The sequence below is a fragment of the Notechis scutatus genome, chromosome 1 (genome assembly GCF_049901735.1).
Source record: "Notechis scutatus isolate UNSWTSFEM ecotype Mainland chromosome 1, rNotScu1.2, whole genome shotgun sequence".
NCBI classification, from domain to species: domain Eukaryota; kingdom Metazoa; phylum Chordata; class Lepidosauria; order Squamata; family Elapidae; genus Notechis; species Notechis scutatus.
The window spans coordinates 184,981,403-185,003,970 of NC_142009.1; the positions used below are offsets into that span (position 1 = coordinate 184,981,403).

The following is a 22,568-nucleotide window of genomic DNA, read 5'->3' on the forward strand; positions in this document are numbered from 1 at the left end:
TGCTTGAAGGCTCTTCTGCAAGTCTAGTTGAAAAGACTGCATGATAAGTAAGGCTTTGTTAAATAAAAAATGAATATAAATAGTGCTTTTCTACCCATTTTGAACCAACTACTTAAAATTCCACTTGGAAAATTATGCAAGAAAGAAGGAAATGGGGCACAGAGCTTGTAACCGGCAATCGGTTTGGTAGAAAAATAAACATTTCAGCATCTGGGGATGCTGAAAATGGAAAATAATGTATTTTCTTTGAAATTCACAATAATTTTCAAGGGCCAGAGAGAGCTCACCGGACGCCGACGGAACCATGACGCTTTCCAAGGCACGGGCTCCTCTCTCGGGGCGAACCCATTGCAGGGCTCCCTTTTTGTTGCTCTATTTGAAATAATAAGGCTCCAGATCAATGGCTTTAAAGCTATCTTCTTGGATTCTTGAAAGGTAAAAATAACCAATTGGAATTCATAATCGATTCTTCCCAGTGGTGAAATGGTGGTAATGGAAATCTCTTCTAGGAAAAGGTTGGACTTTTCGCAACCTGGTTTTGTTCAACAGCTTACAATTGTTGGTTAATTAGGGGCATCTACACAGGGAATAAAAACAATCAAGACGGGGGTGTAACGGTGTGATTGAGAGCCTGCCTATTTTCTGTTACACCCTCACCTTGACGGTTCATGGTAATCTTCATTTCACTATCTCATTTAGTGACCAATTTTAAGGCAAATTGTTCAACTTTCCTTTTCCAAACATTAGGGGTGCTCAAAAGTTGTGGGGATTGTAAAGATATTTTGGTTACTTTAATACAGGGCTGTCAAACTCCCAGCCCACAGGCTGGATGCATCACACACTGGCCATGCCAAAGGGGAAAGGGCAAAGGGGAAAAAAAGTCCCTGATACATCACATGACGCCGCCGTGACAAAGTGAGTTTGACACACCTGCTTTAATATAATTCAGATGTGCTTGGTACAGTAAGTAACTACATAAATATTGCAACTTTTTAACATTTTGTCTGTTTCCTTTGGCAATGGCCCTTCAAGTTATGGCGGTGATGAAAAAAATAACTTTCCAATCCAGTCTTCACATTTACAAGCTTTGTATAAAGGTTGTAAGCAGGGAAAGCTGAGGTAAAGAAGGAAAACCTGAGGTATAATCGTATGCACACCTGCAATTTCACTTGGTGACTCCTTTAATTAACAACCAAGCTGTCTGTCCCCATTGTGGTTGCTAAATGAAGGCCATCCATCTCAGTGTGCGACTCTGGATGGTTAACAACAATTCAAAACAGGAATAGTTTTGAACAGTAGAATAGTTGTTATTAATAGTAACAGACCTTCTCTGTGGTAGTTCCAGCCCTCTGGGACAACTTGCTCCCTGAAGTTAGGATGGTCCTACTCTTCTTGCCTTTGGGAAAGAAATTAAAATGATTCTTTTCCATAGAGCATTTCAAAACTTGATTATTGTATTGGCCAAGAAAATGGAAGCTACTTTGGGGGGGGGGGGCAGTTTTTAATGGTTACATTTTTAGCGTACAGATAAGTCCTCAACTTACAACCACAGCTAAGCCCAAATTTCCATTGCTAAGTAAGACAGCTATTAAGTAACTTTTACCCCATTTTATGACCTTTCTTGCCACCGTTGTTAAGCGAATCACTGCAGTTAAGTTAATAATATGGTTGTTAAGTGAGCCTGGCTTTCCCAGTTGACTTCGCTTGTCGGAAAGTTGCAAATGGTGATCACAAGACCCCGGGACACTGCAGCCATCATAAATACATGCCAGTTGCCAAGCAACTGAATTTTGATCACGTGACCATGTTGGATGTTGCAACAATTGTGTGAAAAACAGTCACTTTTTTCAGTGACATTGCAACTTTAACAGTCAGAAAATGAATCTGTAAGTCGAGGACTACATGTATGTGGTTTTAGCATACATTTAGTTGTAAGCCATTCAGTCTGTGACTGGGGTAGCAGATAAGTTATACAAAATAAATAATTTTGTGGCACCAGTCTTCCTCTGCCATAAAATTCACTTTGTTGGCATTAGGCAAGCTAATCTCCCTCAGATTTAATCTTCCCAGTTTGCAGTGGTGATAATAATACCCAGCTGCCGGAAAAGACAGTTGTAAGGCTTATGGCACAATAAGATATGCAATGTATTTAAAAGAGTTGGCTAATGTTAGAATCTGGACTTAATTATCTTACTTGCTTTGGATTGCTGTGCCTCTGATTACTTTCCTCTCCTCCACTGCCAAATATTTATTCTTTATTTTAAAAATGGTTTTGTAGTCTTGCTGCATTAATAAACTTGGGGGAGGGAAAAACTCCAGGTAAATGTGGCTTTTCATTTTAAGTCTTTTTAAATCAGGGCACCATCATGATAGCAGGAAAATGATATTTCCTTTGGTGTTGCTGGTGGTTTATAGTTCTATTTAGCATTTAGTAAGCAAGAAATAGAAAAAAATATCTGTTTCAAAGCAAAAACAGTAAGAGGGATATTGGTAGTTATTGATAAAATAGCTATAGAGACCAATAACAAATATTGTTTTTTTTAGAAAACACAGAACTCTACAGAATGTTACATCAAAATTAATGTACTAGCCTATCCAGGAGATGATGCTTGGCCTGTTTATGGTTGAATAATTTAATCTTACTTCCCAAAATGCAAGAACTTGGAATTTGGACATGAGATTCAATCAATCATTTTTTAAATTAAATTTTGTTTTTTGGGAAAATGGCAGGTTTTGAATCAGTTTTGATTCCAGGGGACTGGCTGGACAAGTTCTTGCAATTTTCTTGGCAAGGTTTTTTTACCATTGCCTCTTGCTAGGGTTGAGAAGGTGTGGCTGGCTCAACATCAACCCAGCTGGTTTGTGCCAAAGGCAGGGCTGGGACTCATACGTTTCAGATTTCAAATCTGATGCCTTAACCACTATGCCAAACCGATTCTTTATCCTCTTTATTTAAGTGGATTTATTTTATAATTTATTTGCATAAATTCTGCAAGGAAGAGATGTGACTGATTCCATTCTTGTATTTAAGTAATGCAATTATTCATATCCCCTTGTTCCAGAATTTCTTCATTGGCATTCCAGGAGACAGCATAGAAGTGCTGCTTGAGCAAAGTCCACAGGATTATCTGGGATGCTACACATCATCTTCATGACTTGTTTTCCTTGTTATCTTCTGGAAGGAGGCTTCATGGTATCCAAAGCAGAATATCTAGATTTGGGTACAGTTTTGTTCCATACAGTTTCAACCTTGTGAACTCTCAAGTTTCTTCTTTCTGCTACATATTCAAAATGGACACTAATATTTATATGTATGTATATGTTAGGGTATAGGTATTTACACACATATGTGTGTTTATAGCATATCTATATGTGTGTTATGTATGTGTACACTTTTTAAAGCAGGCAACAGAATTTCATTTTTAATGTGTGCCCACAAGGAAAAAAATGACAATAAAGGTTATCTTATATTCCACAGGAAACATGTAGATTTTCATTGAGAACCAAGTTATCTGGATTTCTGTGAAAAGAAAGAATTTGAAAAACCTATCCCCCACGAAAAAAAAAAAAAAAGAACTGGTGAGAGAAGGAGCAACCAAGTTTGCCAATAAATATTAGGAAGATTGTGATAAGATAGAAAGTGCAGTAAAAGGAAAAAGAGCATTTATCCAATTTCATGCTTTTAAGATGCCTTGCATCACCTTGGTACTCGGTTCCACTCTATGATTTCATTGTCACTTGGTTAGATGTTCTTTTTCTATTACTTAAGAAGCTGGAATGGTGCTGTAACAGCCAGTGTGGCTCCACTGTGCATATAAAATGGAGCATCCACAGTGGAGATTTGGTGCAGAAAACAGCTTGTGTCCTCCCACTGAAACACAATCTAGTACCCTGTTAGGAGTACCCTGTTGTCACTTAGATTTTCTTTTTCATCTTTTTAAGTTCCCTTAGAGGTGGGCATAGCTGATGTTCAGTCGGTCGGGATTTCCCCATTTTGAGGCCAGCATTATAGGTTCAGGGCCAGCTAGATAAGTGGGACTCAGAAGACCCCATGCAGAGATGAGATGGAAGGGCCTAGGAGGAGAGGAATAATTTTGTTAGGGACTGTGGGACCCTCTGGGGCAGGAGAGATGGACTATGCTTGAGCTAAAATTCTCATCTCTGGTTAGGAGGGACAGCGCATAAATTTAATAAACAAACAAACAAATAAAGAGATAGATGTGAAAGAAAAAGAAAGGAAGGAAGGAAGGAGACGGAGAAGGAAAAGGAGAAAAAGAAAAAAGAAAAAGAAAGAAAGAAAGAAAGAAAGAAAGAAAGAAAGAAAGAAAGAAAGAAAGAAAGAAAGAAAGAAAAGAAAAGAAAAAAGAAAAAAAAGAAGGAAAGAAAGAAAGAAAGGGAAAGAAAAAACCTGCTGCTGGTGCAGAAAGCATCAAAATATTACAAGGAAAGAGGAAAGAGAGTAAGTGTTATGTAGGAACTGATATGGTACACTGTCAATATTTATACTAAAAGGAAAAGAGTTGATCTTGGTAATAGATTAGTGGATGGACATGTTGGGAAAAAAAGCCAACCTCAGCATTTTAAATAGAACATGATATACAGATGCCATTGCTAGAAATCACCAAGCCAAGATGGGCATTTAGAATACTTGGCTATGTACAGTATGTATATCTTTAATCCATATAACAGAATGTTATAGAAATATTCTACATTTGTATTTGTGTAATATAAACTTGGTGGAAGAGGGAGACTCAGTGAGATGTGATCATTTCTGGATGAAAACTATAGAAACAGAAGAGAAATACATACTGCATTGTCAGGATTGCCCGTGGGGATAGTCAAAATGTCAAGATGGCAGCTCTAAATATGTATTTGAGGCCCCATACTTTTTTAAAAAAAAAGCATGTCACTTTATACGATACATGTAAGAAGAAGAATTAGCTTCAATTTCATGACCATGGCTGCTATCTTGATTGCTTTAACTCTCGCTTGGGGATGCCCCCAGGTACCGCTTTTCACATTAAATAGGGTGTATGTCATATGCTAGAAAATATTGGAAAACTAGTTTCTTTACCAGAATCAATATGGGTGCAGCTTTTTTTTTTTTTTTTTTGCCACAAATCTAAATTATTATCCTTTTGCACTGGTCACAGTGCTGAGGATGCTCTTATCAGGAAAGGATTCTCCAAGAAATATTAGAATTCCACTTTATTAGGACGACAGATTGTTGAAAGCCTGACGGTGTTTTCCCTTTGCTCCCTCTTATACCGAAGAGAGTCAAAGTGACATACTTCTAATGATTTATGACAGAGGTGAGGAACTTTATGGCATGAAATTCTGGGAGTTGAAGTCCACAGGTCATAAAAGGGCCATAGTTCCCTACCCACACACACCCAGGTTTATGAGCATGTCCTAGAGAGACAGGAGGAACCACTGACTAGACCATGTTCAGATAGGAAGCAGGTGAGCCCACAGAACAAATAGGGGCGTTGCAGAAGGGACCCTGCCTGGTTTCTTGGACTGTAAAGGCAAAGGAGGAGAGGTATACTTTCAGACTTGCAGGACTAGTGTCAGCCCTTCAAAGTGGTTGACATACACCAACAGTGCATATTAACACTACAGGAATAGTAACAGAATAATGATTTTCTCCTCCTCCTCCTCCTCCTCCTCCTCCTCCTCCTCCTCCTCCTCCTCCTCCTCCTCCTCCTCCTCCTCCTCCTCCTCCTCCTCCTCCTCCTCCTGTTTCTCAAGAACACTTTCACAACCATTGCAATATCTTCTCAAATGTCATCTCTGTGGTTCTTTACAAGTCTTGAGATGGCAAAAGAAAACTCAGAGGCAAACAAAAGAAAAGTGGCAATAACAGTGGGGACTTTGATTATCCTTTGGTAGGCTGGGACTTTGGGCCGTAATCAGGGGTGGGATCCTGCTGGCATAACAATTGGTTCGGTGAGCACATGCTTTGCTGTGTGCACATGCGCGGTACTTGTAAATCAACTTCTCCTGCAAGCAATCACCTTCTCCTGCTTGACGTGTGGCACTCAGCTGTGCTGCGGAAAGCAACTAAGGTTGCTTTAGCAGGGAATAAAGGACAGCCTACAGCCCGGGCAGGCAGGTGGGCCCAACCGAAGAAAAGAAGATTTTCTGACTGAACCGGTTTGGTATCAGCTGCTCTTTGGAGCTACCGGTTCTATAGAACTGGGCTGAACCAGTAGAATCCCACCCCTGGCCATTACAAAGAAACAGTGTTTTAGGACTGTGCCTTCCATCCTAAATGTTCTGGAACCAACAGAAAGAGATTCTCTTCTACACTATAAGAAAGGTTCAGCCAAGTTCAACTCTTTAGTAGTATCTAGAAAGCTATAAAAATTAAGACTTCTTCTTTCAAGAAATAGGAAACTTCTGCTAAGAAAGAGCACAAGCTCCAGCAGAAGAATTGGCCAGGTAATAATAGGAATGCAACAGAGGAGAAGGAGGTTAAAACATAGCCAAGAAAACAAACTGCTGGATCATTGAATAATCTAACCCTGAGTTCTCACTTGAGGCACAGTGATCAGGCTCAAATTATCCTATTTTGGATACATCAGACAAAGACCCAACTCTGGAGGAGGCTCTAATGCCGGGAAAGGTAGAAAGAAAGAGAATGACCAGAAGCAAAATGGAAAAATTGAGTTACAGTGGTAATGAGTGCCCCTTTGAGAGTTCTGAAAGAACAAGTTAGGGATAGCTCATCATGGAGAAAATCTATGTGGTCTTCAGCCTTCAAGATTTTCTTCCTTTGCTTTGCATCTTTCAGCTGTCATAAGTAACGGGGGGAGGAGGGGGGACATGGTTATGGGAAGTGAGCTGGAGGTGTTACAAACCAGAACTGTATAAGCTGGGGTGGGGGGGAGGTTCTTGCTTAGGCTTCTATGCTATGTGCAGCCGCCACTCTTTATCAAAATATGTCAAGGTCAACGGACAGAGGCCTCATCACCACCTGGAGATGCCCACATGATGCTATACACAACTTTTAATTGGATGAGCCAATTGAACTATTGGGGGTGGGAACGTTGCCATCACTTTGTATATGTGATTTATGTGCTCATTTTCTCAGATTCAGAATTCTTTTGTTGCTACCAGTTGACTTCCAGTAAAAGATATCTTTTCTCTGATTAAAGGAGTCTAAGTATTTCTTTCTTGGATTTTGAATGGAGCTCCGCCACAAGGAGACAAAAATGATTTGATGGTACATCTTCAATCAATCACTGCAGAAGATATAAGTCAAATGCTCAAGTCTATCCTGAATTTCTCAAGGAATCAGAACTAAAGCAAGCTTGAGTACCAAGAGACATCTCAAAAAATATACATTATCACATTTTCAGGTTCTCATGGCATCCACCCGCAAGTTATGACAGAACTTATATTTTTTTATGAACGTAACACCAACATCGCTGAGATTCCTCTGAATCAATGATTTGCTTTACCTTCAACCATTCCCAGAGCTCTTATATGAAAGTTGGATATCTTTTCCAGAATTTAGCAAGTTCCATATGGCTTTTTATTCTGCAATGAAACTACTTATACTCAGGGGTGGGATTCAAATTTTTTAACAACCGGTTCTGTGGGCATGACTTAGTTGGTGGGCGTGGCTTGGTGGTCATGTGACTGGGTGGACATGGCTTGGTGGTCATGTTATTGGCTGGATGTGGCCAACTCAGTATCACTCACATCGAGGCATGCATCTCCTCGCCTGGCCTCTCATGACTGTAGGAATGCTGCAACAGTCGTAAGTGTGAAAAATGGTCATAAGTCACTTTTTTCAGTGCTATTGTCACTTTGAATGGTCACTCCACACAAGCAAAGTACCAGCAAAGGAGTGGGAAAAAACTCCAGAGAACTTCCAGAGACAGGAAGTCTAGTTCTGCCAAGAATGTAATAAGGGTTAATGGAGAGGTAGTTTCTGTAAGCAACACCAGAATGTTTCCTTCCTGCCTTCCTTACAGGATTAGGCCAGTAATTTCTTCTAACAACTGGTTCTCCGAACTGCTTAGAATGTTAACAACTGGTTCTAGCGAATAGGTGCGAACCGGTGGAATCCCACCCCTGCCTATACTTGTGACATGAGACTCCTAAAATATGCTTTATTTAAATGCAAATAATCTTAACATAACTTTTTGTACATGTTTTTCCAAAATATCTCTTTGCATGTACATTTTACTACCTGCCTTTTAAAATATATTTTGCATATATTTTGGAAACAATGCTTCCAGATAATGGCTCTTTCTTATAGATGGGTCCCATCCATTTGCTGCCGCTGTCCATGTCATGGCTGAGTCCATGTAAATGGACCAAAGCAGTGGTGGGATTCATATTTTTTTACCACCGGTTCTGTGGGCGTGGCTTGGTGGGCATGGCTTGGTGGGCATGGCAGGGGAAGGATACTGCAAAATCTCCATTCCCTCCCTACCCCACTAACCTGCTTTCCAGCTCCGTTCTCCTGTGCAGGGCAACGAAAGAAGACCCAACCGATCAGCTGGGACTCGGGAGGCAGAGAATAGATGGGGACAGTCAGAGGTGGGATTTGCCAGTTCTCCAAACTACTCAAAATTTCCACTACCAGTTCTCCAGAACTGGTCAGAACCTGCTGAATGCCACCTCTGGACCAAAGTATTTCATGTAACAAAAAAAAAATTGGGGAAGAAAGAATCGCTCTTTTGCAGCCAAAGGAACTTGTGCTGCTATTTAACAGAATAACAGAGTTGGAAGGGACCTTGGAGTACTTCTAGTCCAACCCGCTGCTCATGGAGGAGACCCTATACCGTTTTAGACAAGTGACCGTCCAATCCTTTCCTAAAAGCCTCCAGTATTGGTGCTGAAGGCAAGCTGTTCCTCTGGTTGGTTGTTGTTACCGTCAGGAAATTCCTCCTTGGTTCTAGGTTGCTTCTCTCCATGATTAGTTTCCATCCATTGCTTCTTGTCCTGCCTTCTGGGGACCTGGAAAACAGATTGACCCCCTCTTCTTTGTGGCAGCTGCCACTGTAACTCCCTCTACACATTTTAAATGCACCCCTGCCAAATACGCATCGTTTTGGCGACATACTTCTGCCACACAGTGCATCAGTGAGTGTGAACTTTTGAACAGAGATTGCATCCTGCTTGTATTCAGTGCTACAAACCAGGCAGAAGAAGAGGTCACAGGGTAGAGCTCAATGAAATATGTGGCAACTTCTTTCTATATCTTTAGATTGATACATTATATTTACATTTATATGTATACATTTATATCTTTAGATTGATACTCATGTACACAGACTCATAATATTTCCATCACTGCCACAGAGACAGTGTTTGCTGTTGTGTGCATTCCTTGAGGTTATTTATTATATTCAATCAAAAGCCTCTAAGAATAGCTTACCAATTTACAGATTTAAAAGGAACAAAGGAATAGTAAAAACAATATCCCCAAAATGAAGAGAACAGTTGAATCTTATCAGAAATAGAGAAGGTTGAAAGCACATATCTATACAGGTAGTCCTCAACTTACAACAATTCATTTAGTGACCGAAGTTACAATGGCACTGAAAAAAGTGACTTATGACCATTTTTCACACTTATGACCATTGGAGCATCCCCATGGTCATGTGATTTACATTCGGATGCTTGTCAACTGACTCACATTTATGACAGCTACAGTGTCCCGGAGACATATGATCCCCTTTTGCAACCTTCTGACAAGCAAAGTCAAACCAGATTCACTTAACAACCGGGATACTAATATAACAACTGCAGTGATTTACTTAACAAAGGTGGCAAAAATGGTCATAAAATAGGGCAAAACTCACTTAACAAATTTCTCTACTTAACAACATAAATGTTGGGCTCAGTTGTGGTCATCAGTTGAGAACTGCCTGTAATCTAAGGTTACCTACTACATACTCTCTGCTCAGGGCAGACAGATACGGATAGAATTGTTCTGCACATGAATTTTAAAAATCAAAATCTCTGAAAGTCTTGCTAAATTATTGCTCTTGAAACCAGAAAGATAATATTTTCTGGAAGGCTTGTTCCAAAATTGAGGCATCTTAACTTAATCGCTTCTATTATCATAAAAAAAACCAATATTGCTTTCAGAGAATAAAAACATTGGTTGAACCAGATTTTTAAGAAGCAGGTTTTTTAAAATATCCAAGATCCTCTCGTCTCAAAGCGTTGCATTTTTTTTTTTAAAAAAAAGCACTGTATTATTCTATGTATCTCAGGGCTGACAGCATGCTGCTCAAGACAGCCAGAAAATCTGTCAGATATTCAGAAAGAATCACGAGCAGATTCCAAATAACAATTCAAATAATCATTGCAATCTTTAGAGATATCCCCACAACCACAGTTTTAGATCTTTAGTACAACATCTTTTCTAGTTTTGATGATCTCATCAGATTTTGGCAATTATCGTAACTGAACATTTTTTCTCAGAGGGAGCTGCCCAGATCATCATCTGAGTTCACACAAGGGTGCCTGAGATCAGCAAATTTTGCTCACTGCTAATATACTTCAACATGAACAAGAGCTGGAAGTGTTTCCAGTGAGTGATCATGTTTGTATTGAAACACAAGGTTGGGGGAAGAGTTGAGTAGCCAGATTTCCAGAATTATGTCAGAAAGTTCAGATATGTTACAACCTTTGGCAGAAACATCTCTGTTTGCCCTTTTTTGCCTGCTCTGCTTCTGTTTCTGATCCAGGGCTATCACATCTTGGGTCCAAAGAACCATATACCAGAGGGCAGCAAAGAGATACACAACTAAAATTACAATCCTTTGCTGCTCTCTAGCAGTGGCCTGGATATCTGCAGCCGAAATATGTTCATCTTACTTTTTTTTTAAAAAAGGGGAAAAAAACCCTGTCATGAATGTGAAGGTATAAGGAAGGAGGAAAGAAGCAGGAAAAAAAAATCTATGTAAATGTGTGTTTTTTCTGTGATGGGGGGAAAATAGAGAAAGCCGTGCAGGTCAGAGAAAAACATGTTTTTTTTAAAAAAAATTACAATGGCTTTTAAAGGAGGGGGGGGGCATTGTAGCATTTTGCTTAGAATCTCAGGGACAATTTTTGGGGAAATGGCTAGCTAAGAAATCCAGAATGCCAAAGCAAAATACACTGTTTTATTCAGAAGAGTCAAAAAGTCAGAAAGATGACTGCTCCACATTTTTAATATCTGCAGCAACAAGGAAACAGCATTCTTCAACATCTTTTCCTAACTATTGATATGAGTTCCGGGGGAGAGAGGGATAAAATATTGTGCCCTTGAAGATCTGCTACAGTGATGATGCACATAAGCATATTCTTCTCAAGAAGAGGAAGTAGCCAATGTTGATGTCATGTTCTGGAATCTAGGAAAGGGGAGTGGGAGTCCTTGGTTCTCTCTGAGCTTTTTTTTTTTTTTTTGCAGATGTTTCATTACCTAAACTAGGTAACATCATCAGTGATTAACTAGTATAGGAAGCCCCCCCCCCATTAAAATATTATTTATTCTTAATATTAAAAAGAGGCAAGATAGCAGGAGTAGGATTCTACCGCTTCAGACCGGTTCAGGAGAACCGGATGTTAAATTTACATCTGGTTTGCCAAACTGGTATTTCAACCAACCGGCTGGCCCTGCCCACCCTGTTTTTGCCCTCCCAGAGGGGGAAGCTTACAGACCCTTGGGAGGGAGAAAATGGCCTCCTCCAGGCTCTGGAGGCCCACCGGAAGACAGAAATAGGAAGTTCCTATAGGCCATGCCCACCATGGCCACGGCCACCCAGCAACCAGGCAGCGAACTGCTTGCTGGGATTTTTGAATCCCACTCCTGCAGGATAGAATATTTCCCCAAAGGAGAAGAGGAGGGAAAAATCTTAACAAAGGCAGAAAGCAATCTTCCTGTCATGGGAAAATAAATTCAAGCAGAAGCTTGAAGAGGCTGGTTTTTAACAATGGAGATTTTGTATACAAAATCTCCATTCGGAAAGACTGGGCCATCTTATTCATAAACAAAACGCCTTCAGCCACAGCTCCCACAGAAGACTGGAGCTGGTGGGATTAAGAATTTACACCCTCCCATCCAAATTCTAAGAACAGGACATGACCTTTAGGACATGATTACCCACCACTATTAGAATAGCAAAAGACACAAAGCTCACTACACTGCACAACCCCCTGGAGCACGTCAATCACCAAACTCCAGAACCCTATACAAATCCATCCTCTCACTCAGCCATTTTGTCAGCCACTCCAGAAACATGCTGCTGTCACTGAAGTTTCTGGAAACCAAATAAACAGAGACCTTTTTTCCTCATAGCCAGCCTCCATTTTATTTCCAGCATCGTTCTTCTGGCTTGAAACCAGTCCAGATTTTTCTTCCAACACTAGTGTGGGCAATGAAACAGACTAGCACTGATGATGTTACCTATTTTGATTAATGAAACGTTTGCAGAAAAAACAAGGCAGCTCAGAGAGCACCAATGACCCGTACATTCAACCCCAAGCTACAAATATTCTCCTTCCTTGTTAAGATGAACTTGGTTTGCAGTGTTGAGAATGAGGCCATTTGTATCCAGTGTTATATTTTACATTCAATTTGATGCTGAATGCAAATACAGATAATCCTTGATTTACGATTACAACTGAGTCCAAAATGTCCATTGCCAAGCAAGGTGGCTGTTCAGTGAGTTGCACCCAATTTTTTGACCTGTTTTTTTGCCATGGTTGTTAAGCGAATTACTGCAATTGTTAGTGAACCATGTGATCATTAAGCAAATCTGGTTTTCCTCAGTGACTTAGCTTGCTGGTAAGGTTGCAAATGGTGATCCCATGACACCAAAATACTGCAACCATCATAAATATATACCTGTTGCTAAGCTCCTGAATGTTGATCACAGAACTGTGGAGAATCAGTGGTGGTCATAAGTTTGAGAAATGGGTATAAGTCACTTTTTTGACTGACTGCTGTTCTAACTTTGAACTGTGACTAAATGAATGGTTGTAAGTCAAGGATTACCTGTAGCTCCTTCCCAACCAAGGCAAAGTTCGCTTTTCCTGGTTCAGAGATGTGAGCCAGTTCATATTGCCACCCAGGTCAAAAGAATAATATTGTCCTGAGAATAATATATAGTCCTTATTTAGTGACTGCCTCCTGCAGTGATCACTCACAGTTACGATGGAGGTGAAAAAATAACTTTGTGACCAATCTTCACATTTACGACCTTTGTAGGTCTGTAAAGTGAAGCAAAACTGAAGGAATCCACAATGTCACGTAGCAGGGGAATGAAAACTCAATGGCCTGAATGAAAAGCAAATGCTTTCTACTTGTTAGCCAAGAATTAGTGTTGACTGGGGCTAAGAAAGATCAGCAAAAAGGAAAGGGGAATGCCTGTGTTCAGAAAGATACCTAGAAACTCCATTATGTTTTAGGTAAGAGAATATTGCAAAAGCAGGAGACCTTGAAAAGAATAAGGGAGCTGTGAGTGTCATTTGCTACATTTCAGATCTTGCTAAGTGTTGGTTTGACAGCTAGCATAGAAATCTACAGGAATTTCCTTTCCCCAGGGAGCAGGAAAAGTGTACACACACACACACACACAGAGAGAGAGAGAGAGAGAGAGAGAGAGAGAGAGAGAGAGCATGTGAAAATTAAAATTAAACACGTTTGGTTTTTTAAAAACCATTCAAAAATTTTCTGCTATAAATGTAATTGAAATTGTGGTAAAAAGTTGCTTTTATAAACTTCAGAATGCAAAGTTGACTTTTTCGGGTATCTTTCTCAGTTAAAGCTGAAAGTATTGGATAGCCAGATGGCCCTGAAGAGTAAAATATTTATGACAGAGAGATGGAGATGAAAATCTGACTATCTCGGCTTTCTCCATCAACCCTTCCGAAATGCTCCAATTACAGAGATTCGGGCACACATTGCTCAGCTGCAACACATTACCTTATTCCAAACTGAATCGATCAACTGCAGATTTCCCCAATTTCTCATCATTGTAAATCTATCAATTTCAATTCCTCTCAATTTGTTATTGAGGGAGGGGATAAATTAATTGTCAATGTTGATTAATCCTGATTCCATATTAGATTTAGATTTTTTTTAAAAAAAATCCACCAACAATTTACAACTTCTGCATATTTAACAGAATAACAGAGTAGGAAGGGACCTTGGAGGTCTTCTAGTCCATGCCCCTTGCTCAGGCAGAAAACCTTTACCATTTTAGACAAATGGGTGTCCAAATCTCTTCTTAAAAACTTCCAGTAATTGAGCACCCACAACTTATGGAGGTAAGTCATTCCACTGATCAATTGTTTAATTGTCAGGAAATTTCTCCTTAGCTCTAAGTTGCTTCTCTCCTTGATTAGTTTACATCCATTGGTTCTTGTCCTGCATTCAGGTATTTTGGAGAATAGCTTGACTCCCTCTTCTTTGTGGCAGCCCCTAAGATATTGGAACATTGCTATCTTATCACCCCCAGTCCTTCTTTTCATTAAACTACACATACCCAATTTCAGCAACCATTCTTTATATGTTTTAGCCTCTAGTCCCCTATTATATGTTTTAGCCTGCACTCTTTCTTTATCCTAATATGTAATTGGTTCATTTGGTTTTGCCTAACAACCACCATTTTTGTGTGTGTAGGCTTTTTGTTAATAAATTATCTCCAATTAACAAACAGCATTGCAACATTTGGAGAAGGATGGAACTCAAGAACTGAGTTTCAGGCCATGTCCTACTTGAAAATACAAAATTAAGTTTGCATCAAAGTGTGCAGTAGACACAATTTACTGCCCTTCTCTAATAATTATTATCATGCTATTTTTTAATCCTAACCTGTACACTACTTAGCGTTACCATTGTGATTAAGGTGGCATGGTAATTGACTAAATATATAATATTTTACAAGGTAGGGAAGAGGGGAATGCTCCCACAACACTCAAAGGAAAATTCACTTCCCATACAAAATGGATGTAACCATTCTGAAATGTAACAGCAACTCCCTATTCCAGGGATGTCCAACCTTGACAACTTTAAGACCTGTGGACTTCATCTCCCAGAATTCCCTAGTCCATGGCTGGCTGGGGAATTCTGGGAGATGAAGTCCAGAGGTCTTAATGTTGCTACGAATGGCCACCCCTTTTCATTGGGTCTCTCTTCTCAGTAACATGGTGTGTGTGTGTGTGTGTGTGTGTGTGTGTGCTTTCTGCCAACTCTTAACCATTAAGGGAATATTTGAATGAGTTTTAATTTCTCCCCACCCTTCTTTGTACAAGCATATTTATTCAGAATGGTTTTTAAGCAGCACCTCTTATGCTTGCTCTGCCTAAACCTGAGCTGCTTCCTTATGATGACACTCTAAACATTCACAGCCTACCTTACACTTAACTAAACAATGCATGACTCACAAATGACTCAGAAGGCCACTGTCAGGTCTCATTCAAGCATAATGAGGCATGAAAAGCTGATCTGAAATTAAATTTACATCATTACTACAGCAAAAGAGGGGGGATTGAAAACAGCAACAACAATAATATTTAATAGTGAGATCATGGCACAATACCACAAAATGCATAAAACCCAGCATTTATTTTTTTTATTAGATTTTTATCCCATCTATATTATTTTATAGGAGACTCAAGATGGTGAACACACCTAATATTGCCTCTTCTTTCTATTTTCCCCACAACAGCAACCCTGTGAGATAGGTTTGGCTGAGAGAATGTGACTTTTTAATTAGCATTATTAGGATTGTCCCAAAGGTGCTTTTCCAAAAGGCAGTTGGATTTTCTTGTTTTGTTTTTTCGTTTTTCTAAGTCCAGCTGCCTTTTGGGAAAACATCTTTGGGACAACCATGACCAGATGATTGGGCATCTCCATTCATTAGAGTTATTAACTTCAAGATAGCAAAGGATTACATCCTTTTACTTGATTTCCAATTTCCACATCATACACTTAAGTGTTTGGGCACACTGGTAAAAGCAAATTAGGGGTGGAGATGGAGAGTTTTTAATTGTAGGTCTGGAGATCAAGCAAACCTGTTTAGCACATCAGAAATATTTCTTAGAAAATACCCACCCAGTATTGTCAGTTTGCCATCCAATAATTGATTCTTTGGGTTTGGTAAGGCTAGTATGAGAGGAGGAAGTTTTATTGCCACTCTTATGCAACCCTTTTTGGGATTTTCTTGCTTCCTTTCCTTCCTGGCTGAAAAAAAGAGGCAGGTTTGAAATTGGGTCCCCCAACACCAGGTAAAAAATATGATTGGTGGAACTTGAGAAAAGAACAGAGTTGAAGACATTGTGTTGCCACTAGCAAGAAGCACATTCTGGGTTGTTGTTTTTTTGACAAACACAGCTTCCCAAGCATGTCTACAATATGTTTACCTGTGCCTGAACGTGTACCAATAGGTCAGAAGAAACATATCAGCATGTGCATATGTGTCTTCTTGCATCATTCCCCTCCATTGAAACAGACTGAAAAAAACCTGTATTGGAGTGATAATTTTTGTTCCCAATATATTTTCAATGGAACTTTTGCCAGGAAAATTGCTTTATGAGCAAGGAATGCAGCCTTACCTGCTTAGGCTTTGAATAAACCTGGTCCAGAGGCATCATCATGATTCAACAGAGAAGACAATAACCCAGTGTGGAAAAAGGGTGGCCTGTGGAAACATATCTAACTGCTTTATTAAGTATTTTTCCCCTGGTATCCAGGCTAATTAATTCATGCCTTCAAGTCAGTGATAATTCTTGGGAACTTCCTAGAGAAGTCTTGCAATTTTCCTGGCAAGATTTTCAGAAGTGGTTTGTGTTATGTTGTGGGAAACACAACTCGAGACCAGTTAATCTTTAGTTGCTTTTAATTTTCTCTCTGGAACTGAACTGCAACGGAGCCGCGGCAGCCTCTTTTATAGCGGCTGCTCTCGGCCAATGACGGCTATTCAAGTTTCCCACTGTCCAGCTGGACCAATCAGAACAGAACATTCAAATATTCAAATATACAACAGTTTGCTCTTGTTTACTTCCTAGGGCTGAGATAGACAGTGACTGGCCAAGGTCACCCAGATGGCTTTATGCCTAAAATGGGACTGTAACCCAGAGTCTCCTGGTTTCTAGACCAGCACCTTAACTACCACACCAAAATGCTATCAGGATGGATTCCAGAAAGATATCCAGAAAAATGGGAGATTCATTTTCCCATGGAGATGTTGCAGAATAATAAGGTACAAAATGGGATGAGGAAGAAAGGTAACCTATGTTCCATTCTTTTATTTACAGCATCTCTTATATTTATAGCTTTTTTTTTTGCAAAGTTTGAGTACAGACCATGTTCATTGCATTTTATCTCAACAACAACCTTGTGAGGTAGGTTGGGCTGAGAGACACCAACTGATTCAAAGACATTCAGCAAATCTTGTGGTTAAGTGAGAGCCAGTGTAGTTAAGGTGTTTCTAGGATCAAATAGATTGTGGTTTAGTCCATTCTCAGCCGTGTAAAATCACTGGGTGACTCAGGGCTAGTTATTCTTTTTCATCCCAGCCCACCTTGCAGGATTGGTGTTGTGAGGGAAAACAGGAGGCACACTCACTTTGAGCTGGCAAACCAAAGAGAGAATATAAATCTCATAAATAAACTTGAACACAAGTCTCTCCAATCCCTGTAGTATTAAGAGAGCTCTGCTTTTTCATTTTTTCCACTGTTCATATTGTTCATTTTAAGAATAGCCTTTTTATGGGGCAGAATTTTTCTCCCATACTATCATGACTTTTAATGAAAAATATATCATTGGCAAAGTCAGAAGAGAAAAGACATCAATCAGTTTATGCATTTATAAGTCAGTGGCGATATTGATGCTGTTGAAGAAAAAGAAGAAGCAAAAAAAAAAAAAAAAACCAAAACCCCAAGCCGATAGATTGCCCCGTATATAAGCAATAGGGATACTTTGCAATAAATCTGGGGATTACACTGTCTGTCATGCTATACAGAAAGCTTCGACTGATGAACTCACTTGGAAAATAATATTTGGCTTATGACTCTGGCTTTAAAAGGAATAAATTCCAGGATCCAATCTTTTGGAGGATGCCTCTGCTTTTTTCTTGCAGCCTTCTAGAATGTCTCTGGTTGGCCCCTGTACAATTCAGGGCACCAGATAAAGTAAACTGTAATCAGATCCAAAGGAGCTTTTAGACTTCGGAGGGAGAACAACAAAAGATAAATGGGTGTTGGAAAGCCATTCCTTTTGACTCAGAGGAAAACTAGGCAGCCACAAACCTACAACCTTCTTCAATCTCAGAACCGTTACCAGATTAGCTTCAGTCTTCCTCTTTTTGTATATAGGGACATCCAGGGAAGCTGCTCGGAGAAACAGAGATGGTGACTGCAATGTTCATTTTAAAAGGGGTGGACCTTTCATCACATTGTTGAGGTTGTCGCCATCTTGGCTTTTTTGACTCTCTTCCACAGTGTTCCTGATAATATACAAAATGTTCCTTTTCTTGCATTGCTCCTTGGTTGCTGATGTGACCAGTTGGCTGAGGAATCATGAGAGTGAGGGAATTCTCATGTTGATACTTCCTTCTGATCTTATACCTGGTTGAGAGTTGCGATTCAGCTTGGATTACATCCTGTCATCTGGAGTGTACGCAGAGGTGGTATTCAGCAAGTTCTGACCAGTTCTGGAGAATTGCCAGCAGTGGAAATTTTGAGTAGTTTGGGGAACCGGCAAATACCACCTCTGACCTGCCCTGCCCCCATCTAGTCTCTGCCTCCCGAGTTCCAGCTGATTGGCTGGGTCTTCGTTTGTTGCCCTGCACAGGAGAACGGAGCTGGAAATCAGGTTAGTGGGGTGGGGAGGGAATTGGATTTTGCAGTAACCTTCCTCTGCCACACCCACTAAGCCACATCCACCAAGCCACACCCACAGGACCAGTAGTAAAAAAAAATTGAATCCCACCGCTGAGTATACACTCCAAGCAACACTAGGATTCTAGGCCTGACATGTTTGCACTGTTCTTTGCTGCCCAGATAAAATTTTCCCCAAAAGTATTACTGGTGTATGCCCCAAGACTGAATTCAGTTGCTCATTTGAAAGAGGTGATGTCCTCATTTCAGTAAGTTTTGCTTATGTGGAAAAACTGGACAAAAGCACACGACAAAAGTTTATACGCAGTTAGAAGAATTAAACATTTCAGGATTTCACTTTTTGATTCCTGGCTGTCACTCCAGAAGTGGTGGGATTGCTCCTGAGATTGGAATGTAGAATGGAGAAAAACTTTAATATCCGAAGCAATGAAAGACTCGGATCACTCTGAACCAAGACATTGGTTTTTGTATTTGGAAGGCATCAAATTAGATGTTGGACCTATTGCATGGCAGACACATATACAAAATTGTGGGCTTTATTTTATTTTTTATTTTTTTAAAAGTGGATGGATTTATGGTGATGAGCCAGATGGAAAAGCAGACCTTTCATACTGTTCTGCTTTATTCTCTACAATTGGTTGTTTTCACATGATAGGCTCTTTTTAGTTAACAAAGAAGAGGTCAATTGCAGTTGGAATTCAGAAAGAACAAAAAGGTCTTAACAGGAGTTGCCTACAGAAATCAACAGATCATAGAATATGTATTTGTTTATTATAGTAAAGGTCACTTGCTGAACTGCAGATATTTTGAAGAGTAACTCTCATCATCATGAAGCTGTGGTGGTGCAGTGATTAGAATGCAGTACTGCAAGCTACTTCTGCTGGCTGCAGCTGCTGGCAATTTGGCAGTTCGAATCTCACCAGGCTCAAGGTTGACTCAGCCTTCCATCCTTCCGAGATCAGGAAAATGAGGGCCTAGATTGTTGGGGGCAAAATGTTGACTCTGTAAACCACTTAGAGAAGGCGGTAAAGCACTGTGAAGCGGTATGTAAGTGTAAATGCTATTGCTAATATCTTTTGCTATCAGCTAGATCTGATAGGAACTAAAATCCAGGACACCAGGAGAAAACAATATTAGGTTTTCTATCTCTGATTTAAAAGATTGTTTGGCATTAGCCTATGTCTTGACACTTACGTTTTAAATTAAACTTAGCTTCCATGTTTCCAGTCTTCCCCTCCTTACAAATTGCTTTGTTTAATGCATTGGACAGGTTCACTGGGCTGGTTATACTCCAGGGTTTATCTGATTAACTTGGGTTTAAATAGCTGCGTGGTTAGCCTAGAGTTGACAGTACACAGGGTACCATAACATTAGGGGTGCGATTCAACCAGTATAACAACTGGTTCAGTGAGCGCACGCTTTGTATTTAGCCACATGATGAATGTATATATTTACTACATAGACATCTGGGGCACATTAATTTCAAAATGCTCAAACAAACTGTTGAATTGTCAGAGGGAGTAAAATTAAAACCCTGTAGCAAGTATTTAAACCAGAGCATTTGCTACTGACCTTCTCCAGCAATCTCTATGTCAGTGGTGGGATTCAATTTTTTTTACTACTGGTTCTGTGGACATGGTAGGGGAAAATGACCATAAGATGACAGAACTACCACCACCTTAGAAGCTGTCAGTGCTTGGATTTCTCTGTGACATTTGCTTATGTTTTAGAATTTAGGTCTGAGTTTCATCTCCTTGACTTATAAATAATGAAAGAGAAAGAAACTCAGCAACTGATCCTTGGCTAGTTAGTCCATGGAGGTTTGTGAGATGAAATTGAAAATTTGCTTTTTCATTTAAAAATGACTAAAATAGCAGCAGCATCGTCGTCAAAATGCAATATAATAAAGTATAGCAGGTGTGGAGTCCTGCAAACTGTTCTCTCTGAAGTTCTCTTTGAAATGAATTTTATCTAGCTCATATATTTTCATCAGTAAGTCATCATTTTGAATCATGGAAAGAGGGATGCTATGTAAATGTGTTTTTTTTCCTGTACTGGAGAGTTATACAGTAGAGAAAATAGTCTTGGATGTGTAAATGTTTGACTTATAAGGGAATGAAGTGTGACCAAAGATCTTCATCATTTAGTGCTCTATTTAGAAGACAATAAAAAGCAATGGGACTGACTTCCCACTACACACACACACAAACACACACACACACACACACACACACAGAGAGAGAGAGAGAGAGAGAGAGAGAATATCTATCTATCTATCTATCTATCTATCTATCTATCTATCTATCTATCTATCTATCTATCTATCTATCTATCTATCCATCTATCTATTATCTATCTATCCATCTATCTATTATCTATCTATCTATCTATCTATCTATCTATCTATCCATCTATCTATCTATATCTAACCACACACACACACACACATATTCAGTATGTACATTTTGTTGTTTTATTTAAAGTATATTGTATTATCTGATTGCTGTTGTTGCTTATTATGTGTGTGAGAGAAACAACCCACAGCATTCCTTTACTGTAGAGATTGATTTTTGAGACTACCAGGAAATTACTGAATTAGGAAAAGATTCTGGAAGAAGCCTTTTACCTTTTCTGTCCATTCATGTTGAATAACTAATTTTCCTTTCAAGATTTATGTCTGGCAAACATGAAATGGGGGGTGGGGGAGAGAGAGAGATTGAAAGTGGCAGGAAAACACCATTGTTTCCATTAATTAAGATTTCAGAGATCAAGAAAGATGGGGTAGACATGAGAATGAGAACTGGAAAATATACGTGCATACATACATACATCCGTATGTACGTATGTACATTTAGATTAGCTACCACTGCATCTCTGAAATGCTTTTTTGCCTTCAGCTGCAGGTCCTCATATGTCAATACTTTTCAGAAGAGTGAGATGTTAAGCTATCAGATTAGTTGGCAATATATGTGCATTTTGACCTATTGTACTCAGTCATATGGCTGGCATCAGAAAGACAAATTAAGAATGAAACTTGTTTATTTTGATGAATGGCACAGAGATAGGAGAGCATAAAACATATGTACTAATGCCATTTTCTTACAAGCAACGCCTATGCCATTGATTGTCAAAAATACAGTTTCTTTTTTACCAAATAAAATGCAAAGTAAATGTGGTGTAGATAAGGTGTTGGATTAAGACTCGGGCAGTGGTGGGATTCAATTTTTTTTACTATTGGTTCTATGGGTGTGGCTTGGTGGGCGTGGCAGGGGAAGGATACAGTAAAATCTCCATTCCCATCCCACTCAGGGGGAAGGATACTGCAAAATCCCCATTCCCTCCTGTTTAGGTAATTTCCCATTAGGAGAATGAGTGCACACAGGGAGACATAGTGAGAGTGGCATTGAATAACACACGTCCAGCACACAGATACACTGAATAGTAAAATGTAGGTTTTTACTTCCAGTAAACAGTTAAGCAAAGTCCAACAAGCAGTCCAAGTCATACACGGTTATAGCAGTCAATTTTTAGTCCAGGGATAATCCAAATAACAAAGTCCAGTATCATAAACAGTTCAGTAATCAGACTCACATTAATCCAAGAAGAATGACTATCAGCAACAGTCAATAGGGAAAAATTTCAGGAACCAAAAAACAGCGAACATCAGAACATCGACCAACTAGCAACTAGCAACACTCTCTGGGAAACCA

General features: G+C 39.6%; 1 long non-coding RNA gene across 2 annotated transcripts in view; it reads left to right on the forward strand.

Moving 5' to 3' along the window:
- Positions 1–22,568, forward strand: part of LOC148133127 (uncharacterized) — a 220,074-nt gene that overhangs the window by 23,801 nt on the left and 173,705 nt on the right. Inside the window, exon 3 of one of the 2 annotated variants that reach the window (XR_015746487.1) lies at positions 17,026–17,238. The exons of the other annotated variant lie outside the window; for it this stretch is intronic. This is a non-coding gene — a long non-coding RNA (uncharacterized LOC148133127). Of the gene's footprint in view, positions 1–17,025; positions 17,239–22,568 lie in introns of those variants that run through there. 2 annotated transcript variants of the gene reach the window in all.